This window comes from Mandrillus leucophaeus, unplaced genomic scaffold (assembly GCF_000951045.1).
Source record: "Mandrillus leucophaeus isolate KB7577 unplaced genomic scaffold, Mleu.le_1.0 Scaffold822, whole genome shotgun sequence".
Lineage (NCBI taxonomy): Eukaryota > Metazoa > Chordata > Mammalia > Primates > Cercopithecidae > Mandrillus > Mandrillus leucophaeus.
The window spans coordinates 188,885-196,684 of record NW_012108942.1 but is presented as its reverse complement, the minus strand read 5'-3'; positions in this window follow the sequence as shown (position 1 = coordinate 196,684).

The following is a 7,800-nucleotide window of genomic DNA, read 5'->3' as shown; positions in this document are numbered from 1 at the left end:
AAAAAAAAAATCTCACATATGTGTAAATATAGTTATCATTTCTGGAGCTTACTTTCTGTATTAAAATTCTTGTTTCCATACAGTATTATTTTCTTTCTGTGTGTGTCTGAAAAGACATTTATTTCATCTTAATTTTTAAAGATATTTTTGCTGGTTATAACTGCAAAAGCACAATTGACCACATTTTTTTCAGTAGTTCAAATATGTTGTTCTACTGCTTTCTTGCTTGTATTGTTTCTGACAAAAAATCTATTATCATCTTTATTTTTATTTATTTGTACGCATTGTGTCCTTTTACTTCCAGGTGCTCTTAAGATTTTCTCAGTATCACTGGTTTTGAGCAATTTGATTATGATTTTGCTGCTGTAGTTTTCTTCGCATTTCATGTGCATGGGGTCATCGATCTTCTTGAACCTGTGTTTATGGTTTTCATCAAATTTAGAAAATATTTGGCTAAGATTTGAAAAAAAAATTTTTGTTCCCGCCATCCTCTTTTCCTTTAAGAATTCCATGTATTAGGCCACTTGAAGTTGTCCCATATATCACTGATTCTTTGTTTTTATATGTGTCATATGTCCTTTTATTTTTATTTTTCACTTCGTAATTTATTTTGGACAGTTTCTATTTCTATGTCCTCAAATTCACTAATAATTTCTTCCGTATGATAATTTCAGGTAGTGTATACTTCATTCCAGTCATTGCAGTTTTTCCATCTTGGAGTTTGACTTGAGTCTGTTTTAAAATCTTTCATGTCTCTATTTAAATTATTAAATATAAAGAATTTAGACATAACATTTTAGTGTGTATTTGTTCATTTTAACATCTGTGTCAGTTCTGGGTTGGCTTTGGTTAATTTTTCTCCTCGTACTGTGTCTGAATTTCCTGTTTCTTTGCCTGTCTGGTAAGCTTTGAATGTCAGACACTGTAATTTTACTGTGTTAGCTGCTAGGTATTTTTTTAATGCATAATAATGCATTCTTACTTTGGAAATATTTCAAATTTACAGAAAAAGTGCAAAGATTGTGTATTAACATTTTACATTAGTTTTGCATATGTGTAACAATGAATACACCAATTTGACACATTATTATTATGTAAAGTTTATATTCTGGTTTCTTCAGTTTTTTTTTTTTTTTTTGAAAATGAGTCTCACTTTGTCGCCCAGGCCCCAGTGCAGTGGCGCGATCTTGGCTCACTGCAACCTCCACCTCCTGGGTTCACACCATTCTCCTGCCTCAGCCTCCTGAGTAACTGGTACTACAGGCTCCCGCCACCACGCCCAGCTAATTTTTTGTAGTTTTAGTAGAGACGGGGTTTCACCATGTTAGCCAGGATGGTCTCGATCTGCTGACCTCGTGATCCGCCCACCTCGGCCTCCTAAAATGCTGGGATTATAGGCATGAGCCACCGCACCCAGCCTCTTCAGTTTTTATCAAATATCCTTTTTTTGTTTCACCATTCCATCAAGGATAAGACACTTAGTCATCATGTCTCCTTAGACTCCTCTTTGCTATAAAAATTTCATAGACCCTGTTTGTTCTTAATGACGGTTTGAGGAGTACAGTAAATCGATTCGGATTTGTCTGATGTTTTTCTTACGATTAGACTCGGGTTATGAGTTTGGGGGAGGGAGATCACAGAGACAAAGTACTATTTTTATTACATATCATATCAAAGGTACATACTGTCAACATAACTTATTACTGCTGATGTTAATCTTGATTACCTGGCTGAGATAGTGTTTATTAGGTTTCTCCACTGTAAAGTTACCCTTTCACCCCCATTTCCATACTATATTCATTAGAGGAAAGTTACTATGTGTAGCCCACACTTAAAGCCTGAGGGTTATGCTGCAATTTCTTGAGAGTTGGATATCTAAATAAATTATTTGGAATTCTTTTGCATGTGAGATTAGTTATTATTTATTTATTTAGTCAGCTGGTGCTCACTGATACTTATTTTATATATTAAATTACAATCCAATGCTACTTTATTTATTTTGTTACTTAAATTTTTCCAGCTTTGGCCATTGGAAACACTTTTATTTAGCTTCTGTGTTTCTTTGACATACCAAACATCGTGGATTTTTTTTTTAGTATTTCCTTACTTTTTGTTACAACAACATGCTCTAGGCTGCTCTTGTGTATTTTCTGTGCCAGTCCAGTCCCAAAGTCAGCCATTTTGCCAAGGGTGCTGGGTGCTTTTGTATTACAGGTTGAGTATCCCTAATCCAAAAATTCAGAATTAGAAATGCTCCAATTAGCATTACTTTTGAGCCTGATTTTTTAGTGTCATGTTGGTGCTCAGAAAGTTTTGAATTTTGAAAGATTTCAGATTTTGAATTTTGAGACTAGGCAGGCCCAACTTGTACTATGAATATTCTTGAGCTTAATTCCAGAGTGTAATTAAGGCACTTGGCAAGAATTTGATGCCTTTGGGACTTGATTTTAGGATTTGATAGGTTGAACCAAGGAAGCATTTAGTTTAGCTCTAGTGATTTTGCATTGCTTAAGCAAGGTCCTTCTGAATACTGTAACCAATGCCTTGGGCATGATAAGGTTTTCCATGCCAGACAGTGAGAACAGTATTGTGACCTTTGAAATGTTTTTATCCCCAGCCTTCTGGATAATGGCAATGATAATGCAAAGTGTAGGAAGAAAGAATTGGAAATATATTGTTGTAAAGTCCTTGTGGTAAAGTGGTATAAAAAAATTAAAAGTAAACTTTAATTAAGAACATGTATTGGAAGCCCTGGGCTAACCAATAGAAATATATAATGGTATAATTAATAAGTCAATAAAAGAGATAAAATGGAATAATAAAAAATGTTAACTCAAGAGAAGACAGAAGAAGAAAAATAAATGTAAAACAGATGGAACACATAGAAAACAGCAAGATGGTAGATATTAATCCAACCATATCCATACTCAAATTAAATGTAAATGATAAAAACACACCAGGTAAAAGACTGAAATTGTAAGATTGGATAAAAATGCAAGACCTAAATATATGGTGTCTATAAGAAACCCTCTTGAAATATAAAGCTATAGATAGTTTAAAGGTAAGAAGGTGGAGAAAGATGTATCATGCAAATACCAAACAAAAAAAAAGTTGCAATAGCTATAACAATATCAGGCAAAGCAGATTTAATAAAAGGAAGAGTTTCAGGAATGAAAAGGAACATTCCATAATGATAAAGGGGTCAATTCTCCAAAAACACATAACGATCCTAAATGTGTATGCTTCTAACAAATACATGAAACAAAACCTGTGAAATTGAAAGGAGAGATAGACATAATTCCAATTATTGTTAGATAATTCAACATTCTTCTTTCCACAATGTAAAATACGTAGGCAGAAAATCAGTAGGGAAATAGACAACCTGAATAACAGGATCAGCCAACTAGCCCTGATTGACGTTTATACAACACTCCATCTGACAACAGCAGCACATACTTTCTTTTTCAGAGCACACAGAGAATTCACCAAAATAGGTCATATGCAGGGCCATGAAGTAAATCTCAACAAAATTAAAAGAATCAACATCACAAAATATGCATTCTCAGGCTTTAAGTAAGTTAACTAGAAATCAGTAACAAAATGATCTCTGGAAAAATACTCAAAATATTTAGAAATTAAGCAATACACTTCTAAGTAACCCATGGGCCAAAAAGAAAGCCTTAAGGAAAATTAAAATATTTTGAACTAAATGAAAATAATACATCATATTGGCCAGTCACGGTGGTTCACACCTGTAATCCCAGCACTTTGGGAGTATCTATACCTGAAAGTATATAGGAAATTGGGAGGGCGAGGCTGGTCAGGAGTTCAAGACCAGCCTGGTCAACATGGTGAAACCCCATCTCTACTAAAAATACAATTAGCCAGGCATGGTGGCAGGTGCCTGTAATCCCAGCTACTCAGGTGACTGAGGCAGGAGAATTGCTTGAACCTGGGAGGTGGAGATAGCAGTGAACTGACATTGTGCCACTGCACTCCAGCCTAGGTGACAGAGTGAGACTCTGTCTCAAAAAAACAAGAAAACAAAAAACACCCCCCAAAACACATTATAGTTAAATTTGTGGGATGCAACTAAAGCATGCTTAGCATAAATGTTTAGAAAAGAAGAAAGATGTCAAATTAATAATTTGAGATTCCACCTGAAGGTACTAGAAAAAGAGGAGTAAAACAAGCTCAAAGCAAGGAGTGGGAAAGAAATTTAAAGGCTTAGAGCAAAAATCAATAGAATTGAATGCAGAAAGCAGTAGAGAATATTAATGAAGCTAAAATCTGATTATTAAAAAATCAAGAAAAATAAGAGGAGACTAATTAGCGGTTTCATGAATAGAAGAGGGACATCACTACTGATTGCACATGCTTTAGAAGAGTAATAAGTGGCTACTACAAACAAATTTATGTCCATAAATTTGACAACTTAGATAAAATGACCAACATTTGGAAAGTCAAACTACCAAAACCCACAGAAGAAGTAGGTAACGTGAGAAATCCCATTTCTATGAAAGCAATTGAATTTACTTTTAAAATGTTTAGTATTTTAAAATTTTCAATATGCTAGCTACTGTTCTTCTTAATGATGATGAAGAGGAAGTGTCACACAATAACGATACTGATGATGATGGCAGTTGTGTTGGTGGGTGGCGATGGTGATGGTGGAGCAAGTGGTGTTGGTGCACATGTAAAAGAATGAAATTAGATCCTTGTCTTATACCACATAGAAACATCAACTCAAAGTGAATCAAAGACCTAAGTGTAAGTTAAAGCTCTTAGAAGAAAACATAGGGGAAAGCTTTGGATTTGGCAATGATGGCTTGCATATAACACCAAAAAATAGGCAACAAAAGAAAAAATGGATACATTGGACTACGTCAAAGTTTAAAACTTCTGTATATCAAAGGACACTATCAATAGTGTGTTAAGGCAACTCAGAGAATGGGAGGAAATAGGTGCAAGTCATATATATGATAAGGGGTTGACATCTAGAATATATAAAGAACTCCTGTAACTCAACAACAAAACAGCAAACAACCCCGTTAAAACACAGTCATTTAACTTGAATAGACATTTCTCCAAATAATATGCAGTAATAGCCAATAAGCACATGAAAGGGTGCTCAACATCCTCAGTAATTAGGAAAATGTAAATCAAAACCACAGTGATATACCACTATTTCACACCCATTAAGATGGCTGCTATTAGAAAAAAATTCACAATAACAAGTGCTGATGAGAATGTGGAGAAATTGGGTGCGGTGTGATGGCTTATGCCTGTAATCCCAGCACTTTGGGAGGCTGAGGTGGGTGGATCACCTGAGGTCAGGGATTTGAGACCAGCTTGGTCAACATGGTGCCTGTCTCTACTAAAAATACAAAAATTAGCCAGGCATGGTGGCGAGCACCTGCCATCCCAGCTACTCAGGAGGCTGAGGCAGGAGAATCACTTGAACCTGAAAGGCAGAGGTTGAAGTGAGCTGAGATCACGCCACTGCACTCCAGCCTGGGTGACAAGAGTGAAACTCCGTTTCAAAAAAAAAAAAAAAGAATGTGGAGAGATTGGAACCCTCGTGCACTGTTGGCGGGAATGTAAAACAGTGCAACCACTGTGGAAAACGGTATGGTTGTTCCTCAAAAACTTAAACATAGAATTATCCATATGAACCAGCAATTCCACCTCTGGGTATATTCACAAAGAATTGAAAGCAGAGACTTGAAAAGCTATTTGAACACCCATGTTCATAGCAGCATTATTCACAATACCCAAAAGGTGATGGCAACCCAAGTGTCCATGGACAGATGAAGGAATAAAGAAAATGTGTGCACACACGATACAGCCTTAAAAGGAATGAAATTCTGATACATGCTACAACATGGACGAATCTTGAAAATAAAGTAAGTTAAGTGAAATAAATTAATAACAACAAAAAAAGTACTATGCAATTCCACGTACATGAGGCCCCTAAGGCAGTCAAATTCATGGAGATGGAAAGTAAAATGGCGGCTGCCAGGGGCCGCTGGGGAGAGAGGAGTGAAGAGTTATTGTGTTGCAGGTACAAAGTTTCAATTTTGCAAAACGAGGAGAGTTCTGGAGATGGATGGTGGTGACGGTTGCACAACAATGTGAGTGTCTTTAATGCCACTGAACTGTACACTTAAAAATGGTTAAAATGGTAATTTTTATATTATGTATATCTTACTACATTTAATAACAATATAAAGAAATATCAAAAGATGCAAATGTGCAGACATCTATCGAATAAATAAGTTATCAAAAACAGCAAAGAGGGACAGAGAATAATTTTTTAAAATTAGTTTCTGTTTTTGAGGAGCCCATGAAAGCCACACATCACTGAGAAAGCCAAGGAGAGCTGGGGCTTTCTCAGGGGTAGCCCTTATGCAGCTCCCTTGCCCCGTCTAGTGCTGCTTTAGATGCTCGCTACTTGGGTGAGGGGCTGCAAATCCTTGTGGAGAGAGACAGAAAAAGATGAAGAGAACTTGAATTGGAGGCCGTGCATCTCTGCGTGGCCTCCCGATCCAGCCTGGTGGAGAGCGCCCCCTGCCGGGAGGTCCTAGCCTGGCACACTGAGAGAGACAGGCCCCGCCGGAGGGGCCAGCGCAAGATAAGGGAGAATGGAGCTAGGCCAGTGCGTCTTTTGACCTGTTGGCTTTTCCCTTACACACTGGGTTTATTTCCAATTTCCTGCCAGAGAGCAATGGTCAAACTACACAGTCCGGGGGCGGTGAGTCCGCAGGCTCTGAAGGCCTCTGAGGCACAGACGAGGAAAGCGCCTGAATGTGGATCTGGGGTACGGAAGTTGCCGGTGGCTCTGACTCTGTTCTTGGGACTCAGTCAGCAGAAACTGTGGGTGTGACACACACCCGGAGCCTCACCCGCCCTGCGGACTGCCCACACGCTCTCTCAAATTCTGGCCTGTGCACCTAGCCCTTCCCCAGCTTCCCAGGCAGAGGGTGCCACGGGGCTGAGTGCAGGCAACGAAGCCACTGGCCTCTGACTCAGCACCCAGCTGCAGCGCTGTGAACCCTGGCCTACAGCCTCCCCCTGACTTCACTGGCATCCAGGGTTTCTCGAAAGCGCTATGAGCCAAGTGGCACCCTTCCCCTCTGATGTGGCTGGGTTGGAGAGGGAGTCCTGGGTGCAGCTGAAGGTCCCCTTCTGCTCACAGCTCCCTGGAGGCTGTGTCTGTGCATGCACACCATCGCTCCTACTCGGGGAAGGACTTTCACGGATGTCCTCAGCTACCAAAAGTCACTCCAGGAAGTGATACATTCCGTCCAACCCGAAGTGTGCCACACTCTGCCATGGGGCACCCCTTTGTCTCTGCACCAACTCTGTTGGTTTCTATTATCTTCTCTCTCTCTCTCTCCTTTTGTTTTGAGACAGAGTCTTGCTCTGTTGCCCAGGATGAAGTGCAGTGGCAAGATCTCAGCTCACTGCAACCTCCACCTCCTGGGATTCAAGTGATTCTCCTGCCTCAGCCTCCCAAGTAGCTGGGATTACAGGTGTGCACCACTACGCCCGACTAGTTTTTGTATGTTTAGTAGAGACGGGGTTTCTTCCTTTTTGCCAGGCTGGTCTTGAACTCCTGGTCTCAAATGATCAGTCCACCTCTGCCTCCCAAGGTGCTGGGATTACAGGTGTGAGCCACCACGCCCGGCTGGTTTCTATTATCTTCTTAGAAAGCCTATTGGTCCTTTGTGCATACTCCTTCATTCCCCCAGCCTCCAGCTCTGCCTTCTATTCCAAATGTGTGAATTTATAAGCATT